Genomic DNA, 13659 nt, shown 5'->3' on the forward strand with positions numbered 1-13659 from the left:
TGTCACCCTCCTCTCTCTGTTTAGACAAAAGATCCTGTTTCCTAGCTGACAAGAATTTTGGCCTCTTCTCTGCTTCCTCATTGTGGTGATTTTTTTTCCTGATTAAGCTTTTCTAGAAATGATGATCAACAGATTAAATGCCTTTACTTTTGTTCCTTTCAGTTTTTGTTTTTTGATAACCAACAGCTTAAATGGTCAAATTAGAGTGACTATAACCACTCTAATGTAGAGTGTAGGGAAGGGAAATCTTTTCATCTTTCTCCCTTTCTTTTAATATTGTGTTACTTTTGACTTTTATTGATCTGATAGTAAATTGACAACTGATTTACAACTGACTATTATGAGAAATTTCCTTTTAACATTTATCATAAAAATCACCATCATAGTGTTTGTACTATTAATATTAAGGAATTTTTTTGATAACAAAAAGCTACTATGTATCCTATAACACTATTAAATGACTTTGCAACTAATGATAGCAACTCCTATGCATGTTGGGAAAATAATACATATGTGAGAGATAATTTATTCAGTCTTTAAAAGGTGTGTTTACTTACTTATTCTGAGTCACTGAGTATTTTGCTGGTTCTAAATAAAGATAAAAATGACAATACCAAGAGGGTGTATAGCTTTGCAAAATCTCTTACAATAAATATATGGAATAACTGTGGGATTCTAATAGCTTTTACACTCCATTTATGGTCCTTGAACCACAGTGTGGGAATCCTGGATGGGGTTAATTTAATTGTTTATGATTTTATTTGATGTTTATCCTATCTATTACCTAACAAATCTCTTTTTGAAGGAAAGTATAATATAAATTGTAGCAGCCTCCTAAATTGGTCTCCCAATTAGACCTGAGGAGTCTTTTATCATTATAGTTCATCCTACCCACTGCTGATGAAGTAAATTTCCTTAAGCACACACCTCACCATGTTATTCCCTTACTTTATCAACTCTAGTGGCTCCCTGTCATCATTGAGGAAAAAAAAAACCCTCCTCTGTTGAGGGGTTAAACCCATATACAACTTTGTCTTGACTTATCTTTTCAGCCACATTCAGCATTATTTCTTCTTCTGCCATCTGTAGGTTAGCCAAACTGACCTTCCTCTGTTCCTAATCTTTCCTTTATACCAATAAAGAATAGCATATTTTTCTCTCTCTTTCTCTCTCTCTCATTTGAATTCAGGTCTTCTTGATTCTTGGTCTGGCATTTTATCCACTCTACTACCTAGCTCCTCTCACTTTGGTTTTTTTCCTATACATACATATGTGTGTGTATACACACACACACACACACACACACACACACACACACACAATTTATACTCATCTTTTTCATTAGAAAGTTAGTGCCTTGAGGTTAGGAATTGCCTACTTGTCACTGTCAAGTGAGATAATGCCTATGAAAACATCTTGTAGCCATAAATTGTCATAATGTATATGCCATCTGAATTATTTTCATTATCTCAAAATTGTCCTGTACTTATTTCATGAACAGATTGTGAATAAACTATCTCTGGAGGAGAGATTAAATTATCTAAAACAACTGGTAGAGATCTGGGCATGAAATTAGTATTTAATAAATTCTTAGTACACAAATGAATATGTTAGGTGGAATGAGAGGTAGTGAAAAAAGCATGAGAGCTGGAGTCAAGAGAGCTTTGAGTTCAAAGTCCATTTGTGGTACTAGCTAAAAGACTTACCTCAGGCAATTCACTTAATATCTGAGCCTCAGTGTCCTGATCTGAAAAGCAGCAAATGATAATATCTGTTAAAATACCTACCTCAGGTTTTTGTGAGATTCAAGTGAGATGATGTAGTTTAAGTCAAAGAATCACAGAAATGTCATTCATTTGGTTATCCTCACATTCTTTTCCTTCTTTAAAGAAAATTAATTGTCTCCCTCTTTCTTCCTCCTACCTTCTTGAGCAGGCAAGAAAAACAAAATCCATTATAAATATGTATAGACATGCAAAAAGAATTTCCTCTTTAGCCACGTTGCCAAAAATTTGAAAAAGAAGGAAAGAAATGGAAGAAAATATGCTTCCTTTTATATTCTGAGTTTCAGTTCTCTCTCTGGTGGTAGATAGCATGTTTTATCATGAGTCCTTTGGAAGTGAGGTGGATTGATCTGTGTTGATCATAATTATTAGGTCTTTCAAATTTGGTGGTCTTCACAACATTGCTATTACTGTATAAATTATTTTCCTTATTCTTCCCACTTTACTTAGCATTAATTTATACAAGTCTTCTCAGGTTTTTTCTGAAACTCTCCCCTTCATAATTTCTTAGACAATAATAGTATTCTATTGCATTCATATGCCATAATCTGTTTCAGCCATTCTCAGTTGATGAGTATCTCCTTAGTTTCCAATTCTTTGCTACCACAAAAAGAGCACCTCTGAATATTTTTTTACATATGAGTTCTTTCCTTCTTTCTTTGATGTCTTTGGGATATAACCTTAGCAGCAATGTTCTTGGTTTAAAATATATGTATAGTTTAACAGTTTTTTTGAACATAGTTCTAAATTGCTTTTCAAGATGGTTGAATTGGTTCACAGTTCCACTAACAGTATCTATTTTCCTTTTGTTCCTCCAGTATTCATCTTCCTTTTACATTATCTTATTCAATCTGATGGATATGAGATGGTGCCTCATAGTTGTTTTCATGATCATTTCTCTAATTATTAACGAATTAGAACATTTATTCACAAGGCTATTAATAGCTTGTGTTGCTTCCTCTGAAAATTTCCTGTTCAAATCTTTTGACCATTTGTTCATTGGGAAATGGCTCTTATAAATTTGACTCTTTTCCTTATATATTTTAGAAATTAAAACATTATGGGAGAAATATGCTGCAAAGACTTTCTCGGTCTCTTGCTTTCTTCCAATTTTAGGTTCATTTGTTTTGTTTGTGCAAAATCTTTTAAGTTTTATGTAATCAAAATGATCCATTTTTATATCCTGTGAACCCCTTGATCTTGTTTGGTAATGAACTACCCAGTCCATGGATATAACAGATAATTTCTTTCTGCCTGCAGTATTTGCTTATGAAATCAATCTTCATGCATCCATTCTTGACTTATCTTGATATACAAAATGAGATGTTAGCCTACACCTAATATTTGCCAGACTACTTTACAATTTTCACAATAGCTTTTGTTAAATAGTGAATTTTTGCTCCTATAGCTAGGATATTTGGGTTTCTCAAATTCTAGATTGTTATGTTCATTTGCTTCTTTTTATATATCATATCTATTCTATTGATCATCCTCTCTATTTTTTACCCAGAACCAAATTGTTTTGATGATTATAGCTTTGTAGTATTTTTGTAGTATGGTTTGAATTCTAGTATTGTTGATCTCCCTTTCTTCTCATTTTAACCTCCATTGATTCCTTTGTTATTCTTGACCTTTTGTTTCATCAAATGAATTTTGTTGTGAATTTTCAGGCTCTATAATATATTTCTTAGAAATTTGATTGCTATGGCACTGAATAAGTAAATTAATTTAGGTGATATACGTTTTACTGGCTTGCCTACCCATGAGCAATCAATATCTAATTATTTAGATCTACCTTTATTTGCATTGATTAAAATTCTCTTTAGATCATATCTCATTTTTTAAATAATTTACTAAATAATAAAAAGTGGATCAGAGAAAAAGAAGGCACTAGCCATGTGTGGCTAGCCACCTTGCCTTACCTTCCAAGAGCCAGGCCAACACATACCTACTCACTCTAGATTCTCAGGAAAAAGGCCCTCACTTTCTCCTACTACTCTACTTTATGCTCTTTGTGACTTCCCTTTCCTAAGCCCCTCTTATAGGAGCACTCTCACCCTCTCTGGATAAGAGATGGGTCTTCAGGATCCCTGTGAGTATAGGCTAGAGACAAAGTTTGTCTTCCTGGAAGCCAGAAATCAGAAAGACCTTTAGAATTGGTGGATAGTGAATGCAAGTCCACTTTTCTCTACCCCCACCCCATCTTTTCTCTATTCCCCCATCTTAAGAGGCTTGTTTACAAATAAACAAAAAGCTTTGTTTTCATTCTTATTCTACAGGGGAGTGGGGGAAGGAGCCAGTTGTGGTTTTAATCTTTTTCTTTCAAAATCTGAAGGTTGTTTTCCTGAGCCAAAGAAAGGGGTACAGGCTAGTTTTAAATTTCCACATTTGTGTAAAGACTTCTTCTGTAATTTTGTTCATATAGTTTCTGCATATGTATTTGCAGACAGACTTCCAAATATTTTATACCATCTATAGTTATTTTAAGTGGCATTTTTCTTTATATCTTTTCTCCTAGATTCTGTCAGTAATATAGAAAAATCTTGATGATTTGTGTGGGCTATTTTATATCCTTCAAAATTGCAGAAGTTGTTAATTGTTTTGATTAGTTTTTTAGTTGTCTAGGATTCTTTACATAAACTATCACAGCATCTGTAAAGAGTGATAACTCTAGTTGCAGACAAGACAGCAGGAATGACATATGTTTTATTTTGTTCCCACGTGATTTTTATTTCTTTAACTAGGTCTTTCTATTTCAAAATCTTTTCATTCCACAGAGCTTAGAAATTAAGGATTTGGTATAGTGACATCTAGGCAGTCAGGTGATATAATGAATAGAGTGCTGGGCCTGGAGTCAGGAAGACTGATCTTCTGAGTTCAGATTTGGCATGAGACACTTACTAGCTGTGTGTGACCCTGGGCATATTTACTTAACCCTGTTTGTTTCATTTTCCTCATTTGTAAAATGAGCTGAAGAAGAAAATGTCAAACTGCTTCAGTATTTATGCCAAGAAAACCCCAAATGGGATCATGAAGAGTTGGACAAGACTGAAATAACTGATCAACAACAGCAACAACAACATAGTGACATCTATTTAAAATATTATTATTTTTTGAATGAGAATTGTTACTGTGAGTTTTCTTGAATGAACTAGAAATTAGAAAGGAAGTTCCTGAGAGTTGGTTCTATGTCAAAGTTATATTTGCTATTAGGATTAGTTGAGTAGGTGAAATATTTTTAATGAAAACATTCTGAAGAAGAATAAACTTTTAGCACAGGGATTTTGCATGATAATTTCCCCTTCTCCTGACTTTTCCTGTTTTGTAGGAAAAGACATTAAGTTCAGAAGGCATTATTTCTAGGTGTTCTCTGTAGGAAAGGTCACAGTAAATTTTTAAACATTAAATCATTTGATGCCCCCTTGTAAAGGATAATTTTAGCGTTGTGACTTAAAATCTAAAATTTTAATTGGTCGCCTGGGAAAATCCTAAATAATAAAATACCCAAGTCAGCTGGAAATTTATGGTGATTTAATTGACATAATGGAGGAGATTAAGAAGGAATAAGGAAAAAGAGTAGGATTTCTACCACCTGGCTGGTACTGGGCAGGAAGATTAGGAGATCTAGAAAGTAAGGTTTTTTGAAGAGTACAGAGGAAAAGAATCTGCCTGAACTCCAAAGGGCTCAGCCAAGATGCCTGAACCTGAATCAGCTCAAGGGCAAATTCACTGCTAAACCCAGACAAATAACTGTCACCACTCCAAGATGTCAGAATGCCTAGCACACTGCCAGCCAGAGTCGCCTCTCCAGGGAAAGAGAGAGCAGAGAACTCATGACTGTGCCTTATATAGATGGTTTTACATCACTTTCCTGTGTCTCATCTGTACCAATGATAGCTTAGCTTGACTTAGGACTGCCCAGGGGTCTGTCCACTTTTTCTGCACATGTCTGTTGAAGGCCATTTTTCTCAGATACATAATCCTCGAGTTTGGTGCAGACCTTCCTAATCTTGTTAAACTAAGGAGGGTGGAGAAATGTAGAGTTCCCAAGACCTGATTCTGTTAGTCCAAGTATCTCTATTGTTATTGATCAGGAAATAGCTAAATCAGATCTCCTAAAGTACGGTCTGATTAGGGTGGAGTAGTTTTAAAATTCACACCCTCAACAACATGTCCCCAGAGTTGATTCTGTTCCTTTAATTTGAATATGTGATTAAGCTGATGCCATCTCATGAAAGACTTCTGGGACTTTAAAATTTTTCTGAACTTAACATCAGAATCATAGGAGTCTTTTTTCTAGTGTGACCTAACACATTTTCTCATTTAATTACTTCTTAGAATGCTATTGTTTTGAAAAGTCATATATCACTCTGAATGAATTGACTGTGGAAGGGCTGGTTCTGTGAAGATATGTGTCAGTGTCTTAGCTAGTAAAACATTTCAGTAGCTGGGTTTGAGGGCTAGTGATGATTATCTGTGAGAGTATATAGTAACCAAGTGCTGAAGAGTATATATATATATATATATATATATTTATTTATATATATATATTTATATTTATATTACTACTTTAGCTTCTGTAATTCTATCCATTCCTCCTTTCTTGGTATTTTACCCTTAAAAGGTTCATGAGGGGGGGGAGTGGATGTGGAAAGCTAAGTACTTGGATCCTTGGTTGCAGTAATTTTCTAAAACGTCATTAATATTTGAGATTCTTATCACCACTTACTAAAGAGCAAGTGACTCATCCAGAATTATTGAATTACATAGCAATCTCCACCAAAAATTAATTGGAATGCAGATCTCTTAAGATTTTTCTTTAGCAGTTCATTACTGTTTAGAACAAAATAATGCTTTAAGCTAAGCAGCTTGGATTTTCAAGAAAGAAGAACTGCTAGGTGGAACAAAGGATAGAGAGTTGGTCCGAGAATCCAGAAGAACTAAGTTCAAAATCTGGCCTTAGGTGTTTACTAGCTGCATGACCCTAGGCAAGTTACTAACTTCTTTTTTGCCTCAATTTCTTCATCTATAAAAATGGAGATTATAGTACTTACCTCCCTGATTATTTTGAGATAACAATTGCAAAGTGCTTGGAATCAGAGTCTGGCACATAGTGTTATGTTAATGTTAGCTATGATGATGATGACTAAATGATTAAAAGTTGATGTTTGCTTTCCAGCTTCAGGTTTCATGTGTTATCTTTGGCTCAGGAAAAGGACCAGGTAACTACAGTCATTTTAGCATCTCCTCACAAAGCTTGGAGGTGCTTTAAGATTCCATATTCCTTGGAGGCAAGCTGGGTGGCTCAGTAAGTTAAGAGCCAGGCCCAGAGATGGGAGGTCCTGGGTTCAAATTTGACCTCAAACACTTCCTAACTGTGTGACCCTGGACAAGTCATTTGACCCGCATTGCCTAGCCCTTACTGCTCTTCTGCTTTACAACCAATACATAGTATTGCTTCTAAGATGGAAGGTAAGGTTTAAAAAAAAAAAGATTCCTTATTCCTACACCACTAAATTAAGAGAGGCAGAAGAGAAGAGACAGAAGGAAACAGTCAGCCAGGCACATAAAAGAGAGAGTGGTGATTAACTCTGTCTACTGTCTGTCATTGCCAAATGCAAGTAGCCAATTGTTCTTTTAATTCAATCTTCTACCTCTCAATCTTTTGAGAATAAATTATATTGTGCTTAAAGTCTCTGTTGGCAATGTGAATATTATTTCAAAGTGAACCATCCCCCCAAAGCTTTTATGTATTGTAGCTACTCAGCTTCAAGAGATAAGAGGGGAAGAAACATGGCTAATGTACCATCTCATAGAGAGATATCTCCAGCATCATGAGGCAGAGTGTCTCTTACTCCCTCTAGTCATTCCTTACCTTTTAATGGAAAGCTGTGACCTGGGTCAACTGTGGATCTTCTTTTAATTTTCCTTAAGCCTTTCAGGCATTTTGCATACTTGCTGCCACATTTTCTGGCTTCTAGATTCAAATCAAGAAGCATTGTTCTAAGCCCTAATGATATAAGTAAAGGCCAAAAAACCCCAGTCCTGGATCCTCAGCGAGGTAAGAGACAATATCTAAACATGGATGTACAAACAAGATGCAGACTGGGTAAATTGGAGAGAATCAATAGAAGTAAAGCCCTAATAGTTAGGGGGAACTGGATTTGATTAAGATAACTTTGCTCACCCACTAGATATGACCTCTTTACCCACAGTTGTACTACTCTTATGTTCTCAAGTAATTTTGCTCTTCTTTTATAGTCTAAGGATGAAGAAAGTGGAGAAATGAGAATAATATACACAGTAACAACAGTTATATAAATAAAGAGTAAAATAGCAACAAAGCTCAGAAAATCAAGTCTAAAATGCAGATTTACCTTTGTTAGAGGGATGGAGATGGGAGGAGGGATATGATTAAGTAAGATTCCTGACCTGGATCACAAGTAGGCAAAAGCTCAAATACTGGCATATTGCTGTTTAGTACTAGAGAACACCGCAGGAATAGAGAGATTAATCAATGTACTGTGCTGCAATCAGGAATAGAGGGTTTTTTGTTTTGTTTTGTTTTGTTAAACAAAGGCATATGGTAGACTTGAGGGGACCATAAATCTAAGCAGCAGAGCTTCAAATAAGAGGAAGCTGCAATCAATCACTACATGCACAATCCAGAGAATTGTCTTTGTGTACAGGGTGCATAGGACATACTATAGTTTTTTGTTTTACATTCCTAACAGTCATTATCAGTGATGCAGTGGATTATTTTTGACTTCCAGGCTCAATAATGAGTTCTGATAGTCCTAAAATTTTTATAGTCATTAGGTGATTATTGACCAATTATGGAATCCTGGTTTGTTCCATGATTCTTTTTTACCCTCATTAAAAACGCAGGTTTCTTTCCTTATTTTTGAAACTGTGGATGTATGGGGTATCTTGTCCAACTCCCTCATTTTACAGATGAGGAAACAAAGTTGAGACTTGCCTTAGGCCACATAGGTAGTAAGGGACCAGGGCATGTTTCAGACTAAGATTCTTTCATCCAAATTATGCATTGCTACTATGCTATTTCTTCTTCTCACCCTGGCACATAGTATCATTGTATCTCTCTGATGCTGACTTTCTTACTATTTCAGATTTCTCTCCTATTTAAATCTGAGTCCTCCATCTGTGCCCTTCATACTTAAGCACCATGTTATAAATATTCATCCATTCTCTCTTCAATAATGTTAATTTTATACAATCTTAGAATTTTAGATCTGACAGGGGCCTTAAAGATAGTATACTTTCCTTGTTTTCAAATATGTGTAAAATTGTTTTAAAATGCACATCTTGAAAATGCCTTCGTTTGACCTTACCTGCTATCACACTATTTAGAGCTGAAATGGACCTTAGAGAACATCTAATCCAACATCATCTTCATTTATAAATCAGGAAACTGGGACCCAGGGAAGTTAAGTGACTTAGCCACAAAGTGGTACACAGGTTATAAGTTCAGATCCAATCTCATTGCCTATTCCTAGATTAAAATCACCTCAAAGTCAAAGAAAATAATAATTTTTTTGGGGGAAATATATATATATATTGAATTCCTTCACTGTTCAGAGTCTATAGCAGGTACTTAATAAATGCTTATTAAATAAAATCTTTCTTTTTGTTCATATGTAAAAACTTGGATCTTTGGGTAGGGCATTGTCTTTTAAGTATTCATGAAATATATAGCATCTTATATTGGACTAGATAGTCCCCTTTCTCTGTGTCTCACATTTAGTTAGCTCAAGGTCTAGGGGTTTTGTGGGTCAGAATCCAGGCCAAGCCATAGCTCACGAACCCATACCAATGTGTTTTATTCTACTAGTAACCCAGAGGGATACACAGTAATGGAGCACACAAAAAGGGGTAATTTATTTTACTATCAAAAAACTATTCATATCATTATGCTAGGCTTGCTCCCCACCAGGCAAGCCTTCTCAACCCTGCTGAGTCTGTTTTTTCATTTGTAAAATGAAGGGGTTGGATGTGATGGCTTTATATAGTCACAATTTCTAAAATATGGAGGCAAATCTGCTTTTTCTGAGGGGTAAAAAGAATCAGAGCATGAAGCAGCATTCTGGATTATCTAAACCACCAGTGTTCTCCTTTGCACTGTAATCATTAAAATTAAACAATGAGGCTGTTAGTGGCTTTATTACATCAAAGTAGTGAGAATACAGAGAGGGAAATGTAGGAAAGAGGTAGAGAGTTGCCTACCCTACTACCCTATGTGCTATTCTGATGGAATGAAGCTCACCAGCCACAGGGGCTCTCACTCAGGTTCTGATCTCCAGCCAGAAGAGTGTGAGAGTGTCTCAGCAGAGCCTTGGTCTCACCTTTATAAGAAATTTTCTTCACCCACTAGCTCTCCCTCATCACATCTCAGGAACCAATCATAGTTCCTTAATTTGCCTTGTGCCACCCAGGGGGGCAGTGCCTGTGGAATCAGTTTTCCTGCTCATTGGTATTAACATTCTTTCTCTGAGAGCCTGTCTATTCCTGCACATCTCAATGACAAATTGATTACATCAAAGGTCACTGATTAATTACATCAAAACAAAGGTAGGGAAATTCCAGGTCCCCGATTAATTACATCAAAATAAAGGGAAGAGAATTCCCTTCTCACAGAACTTTTCTAGGTTTTTCACCTCAGCTTCTCCCTGCTGAGTGTCTCCACTGCTTACCTCCACACTTCATATCTCTTCTCTGACTGGTCTTCAACTGTCCCATTAAATTCAAAGTCATCTAATGATACTCTGTCCAGCATCCACTAAAGCTACTGTGGTTAGCAAATCTTTACCTTAAAGGAAGGGCTTAGAACTCTTTCAGCTTGTTAGTGTATTATTGTCATAGAATTCTACATTCATGAACATTTTTCATGTTTGAGAGTAATTTTAGAATAAGAAACTTGCTGCCTCCCCAAAGAAAGTGAACTGTTTGGAGAAGGCACCATGGAGATGCCTGCAGAAACCACACACTGCACCAAAAGATCCAGAATGAACTTTGGGAAGTGTAGTGAATTGAACTGTGGGGGGTTGAACAAATTTATTTTGAATGTACACTCTTATGCCAAAGGGGATTTCCCCCTAATTGGCTTTTTGTCAATGTATCTAGCAATCATTGGTTTTGCTCTCTTTCTCTTTTATTTCTCTTTTGTGATAATTAAAATATTTTGGAGCAAGGGAAATACATATATCAATTTTGACCGCTGAAATATGTTTTCTACTGTGTCTTGGTTTTATATAAATATAAGATGGTCGCCAGGGAATATATTCCCAATTTATGAATATGCCCAAGCCAACTGGGTTTTATAGAGAAATTTATAATACACTGATTAATCAATATAAAAAGAGAGAAGTAAGAAAGGAATAAGAATGAATAAATCAGTCAGTTGGTTTTATCACTCACCCAAGATCTCTCTAGGTAAGGCTTCTCATGCCAACCTCAGGCTCCACCTTCAAGAGAGCCTCCTTTCAAGAAATGTTTCCAGAGAATTCTCCTCCTTCAGAGCCAGCCTTCTCTCCTGGTCGTCCAACAGAGCAACCTCCTCAGTCCTCCTTCAGAGCCACCTCGCTGAGAGCAAAACCTCCTCGAACCCCCCAGTCCTCAGACCCCCCTATCTTTAAGGAAACCATCTAAGTTCCCTCCCCTCAATTCTCACATCTACCAATCACTGTCCATGTCTTCCCTGTGCCAATGGTGGCTTTAGCTTAACCCAGGACCACCCAGAGGTCTGCCCCTTTGCACATGTCTGTTGAAGGTCATATTCTCAAATAATTAAATCTTGATCCTTGCTGCAGCCCTTCCTAAATCCTTTTACTCTGAGTAGGGTGGAGATTGTAGTTTCGGAAGACCTGGTTCTGTCATTCCAAGTATCTCTATTGTATCAATTCTAAAATCAATCATGACTCAAAGAACTTCCTGTTCTATGCTTAAGCATAGGTCAAAGCCCTTTCCATTGTTTAGCAAAAGGTTTCTGTCCTAAAGTAGTCTTAGGTAGGGAGGAGAAGGATCCTCCCATGCCAAGGGGTTTCACATTCCAATAGAGTTCTTACTATCATTAGGAAATTTTTTCCAGTATGAGATTTCCCAATGGGGAAATTTCCAACATTCATAAGTCTAAGAAATTTTAAGGTTTACACTTTTATTCCCAAATTATTGTAATTTCCCCTTAGAAAGTGCAATATTGTATGTAGCTCTAGTTAAAAATCTTTAGAGGTATAAGTTGGTTACATATAATGATTCATTAGGGAAATTAGGCATGTAAATCTGGGAGATTTCTACATGCTCGGTTCCTATTGGAATCACAGGGGCGAGGGGGTTGTATAATCAGAATTTTGCTCCCCAGAACTCTCCTACCCAGCATCCCATTGTCCTCATACTGAGTGCAAACACTGCTTATGTCGGATAGAGTTCTCACCCCCCCTCCCCATGCCCCCCCCCCCCCCACCTTTTCCCCTGATCACAGCTGTGGAGGTTGGGTGAGAGTAAGGCAAGCTAATTTTACCCACATGTTTTTTTACTTAGGCTTTCTAATTTTGTTTCTTTTATTTATTCTACTTCAAGTGATTATTAATAAATCTTATAAAATATCATCCTTGGAGTTATTGAATATTAATTTAAATCTTTTATTAGGCCTTAGCCAGAGTCCTCAACTTGAGGCCCTATCTTCAGTGCCATTTGCTATTCTGTCTTCTATCTCCTGCTAATACTGTGATTAGAAAAGCCTTTATTCTGCAGAGTAGAGGTACAGCTTTCCTTATTCAGCCCTCTCAGCAATGGCTGTAAATTTCTTCTCAACTAGGCTGCCTTAGAAGGTAACAAGGGTCAGGCTTGAGATCTACTGTGCTTTTAAATGAATCAGTCGATACTGATTAAGCACCTACTTTTTTCCAGACAATTTACTACAGCTGGTATTCTTAGAACTCTTCTTAGATTCTATCATGTTCCTCTGATTAGGCAGATAATTTCCTTTCTCTATTTCCTCAAATAAAAGAATCTTAGTAATACTATAGTGCTATGATTTTTTAATCTACCAATTATGCTTCTCTATTCTCCACAAGTAGAAATAAATGTGTTCTCAAGAGAAGACCGAAAAGGTTGGTTATCTTTGTTCTGCTTTTTCAGGGAAGCATATCAACCTAGTTTGGCTCACTTAAGTTGTTTTTTTTTTGTATGCATAGCTTCACGGAGATGGTGAGTTCTAAAAATTAATCTTTCAGTCTGATCCATTGAATACAGAGCTTTTTTACACAGTGAGAATAATTATTAATATTTGTATCAGTTGAGTCAGTTGAGCAAATCACTTCCTCTCTGGGTGCCTTATTATCCAATCTGTATGATGTTGGGGGTAGACTTGATGGCTAGTGCCAAACCTCTGATCCTATGATCCTGTGACCTATAGAGAGGTATATGGCCTCATTCTTATGAAACTCTAGGATGTAGATGGGCCTAGAGAGATAACAGGGAGAGAAATGCTTTCTCTATCACCAGCAATAGCTGTGGAATAATAGGGAAAAAAACTGGATCTGAACTCAAGGAGACTTTGATTTGAATGCCAACTCTCTCAGTTCTGTAACTGCCACCTGTTTGGGAGTGTTAGTGACTAAAATGAGAGCAAAATGTAGAAACACTTTGGAAAATATAAGATATATGTGTCAGATGGTGGTTGTTAAGTTCTAATGTATATATGCTATCTATGGGTTTTTTTGGACCTATGATTACATAGATTATACACACTGGGGAACTCCCAGTTTTTATTCTGAGATTTTCCTGAAACATCAAAAAGTTAAGTGACTTTTATATGGTCACGAACTAATTTAATTGCAACCAAGTGATAAATTCAGAT

At 36.3% G+C, this 13659-nt stretch overlaps 1 protein-coding gene across 5 annotated transcripts in view; it reads left to right on the forward strand.

Annotated features, from left to right (window-relative positions):
- The window catches only part of UNC13B (unc-13 homolog B), a 372543-nt gene that overhangs the window by 140729 nt on the left and 218155 nt on the right, over positions 1–13659 (forward strand). The gene's annotated exons all lie outside the window — the stretch shown is intronic.

Source organism: Monodelphis domestica, chromosome 7 (genome assembly GCF_027887165.1).
Source record: "Monodelphis domestica isolate mMonDom1 chromosome 7, mMonDom1.pri, whole genome shotgun sequence".
Lineage (NCBI taxonomy): Eukaryota > Metazoa > Chordata > Mammalia > Didelphimorphia > Didelphidae > Monodelphis > Monodelphis domestica.